Below are 1,452 nucleotides of genomic sequence, written 5' to 3' on the forward strand. Positions count from 1 at the left end.
ATACTTCGAACATATTGTCAGGAAGGACCAGTCGCTGAAGAAGGATGTAATGTTTGGTAAGGTGGAGGGTCAGAGAAAAAGAGGAAGACCCCCAGCGAGATGGGTTGGCCAAGTGGCAGCACCGGGCAGTGTTTCATTCTGTTGTACAGATGGTCGCTATGAGTCAGTACTGACTCACTGGCACCTAACAACAACAACAATAACACTGTTAGTAAGACTCCAATTGTGGTACTGTAGGATCAGCACTGGTCTGCAAAACACAAGATAGATAGATCAAAACCACTATCGGCTTCTTGGAATCCCTATATGGGGTGGCTATGAGTCAGAAGGGACTCGACAGCACTTAAAAACAACATTATTAAATATTACATGCAAGCAAAATTTTGCTGAAGATAAATCAAAAATGATTGCAGGCCATTTCTCTGCGTCGCCGCCAGAAGTTACTGTGATTTTTCAAACGTTCATCTGTAAGCCTGTGAGCCAAAATGCTTCTTCCAATATTGGAGTGAGAAGTAATCAGGTCTTTTCTCTCTTGCTCACAGAGTTGCTTTGACGACTGTGAGCTACAGTCGCTGCAGCTGTGGGGGGTTCGGAATGTTCTATGCCATGAGAAGGGGCCACAAGACCGGGGATTTTCTTACTTGTAATGAATGTAGAACACAGGTGGACCAACATTCTGCTGCCAAATTTAAGAAGTTTACTACTGAAGATGAGACCTGGGCCTTTGTCAGGAACTCTGTGATCCCTGTTAGTTCAGAAAGACAGAAAAAGAAATATGAGCAAGAATCTCAAGTTAAAGCAAACAAGCATCATCCATGAGCCAATGGATGAAGAAGATGAAAGCTGATATTTTTGTAAGAGCATAACCTGCACACAGGAATGTTACAACTTTTAAAGACCAAGGGGGTATAAATAATTCCTTTAAAAATTTCTTTGGGTGTTTTTGTTAAAAACACACTGTATGTTGAAAAAAGTTTGTCATAATCATTTTATTTAAATTTTTTTTAAAAAGATTGCAACAGTACATCAACTAAGAACTGCCAGAAATCCAAGCCAGATTCAGAAGAGAACATGGAGTGAGGGGTGTCATGTCATCCATCATGTCAGATGGATCTTGGTTAAAAGCAGATAACACCAGAAACATGTTTACTAATGCTTTATTGACTACAAAAGCATTCAACTGCATGGGTCATACAAACTATAGATAATATTGTGAAGAATGGGCATTCCAGAGACTTAATTGTGTTGATAAGGAATCTGTACATAGACCAAGAGGCCATCGTTGAAACAGAACAAGGAGATACTAAATTGGTTTCAAATCAGAAAACGTGTGTATCAAGGTTGTATCTTTTTACCACACTTAGGTGTGGCACTATGGGTTAATGCGCCAGACTGCAAAGCCATTTGAACTGCAAGGTTGGCAGTTCAAGCTCATCAGTCGCTCCTAGGAAA

This window comes from Chrysochloris asiatica, unplaced genomic scaffold, assembly GCF_000296735.1.
Source record: "Chrysochloris asiatica unplaced genomic scaffold, ChrAsi1.0 scaffold00203, whole genome shotgun sequence".
NCBI classification, from domain to species: domain Eukaryota; kingdom Metazoa; phylum Chordata; class Mammalia; order Afrosoricida; family Chrysochloridae; genus Chrysochloris; species Chrysochloris asiatica.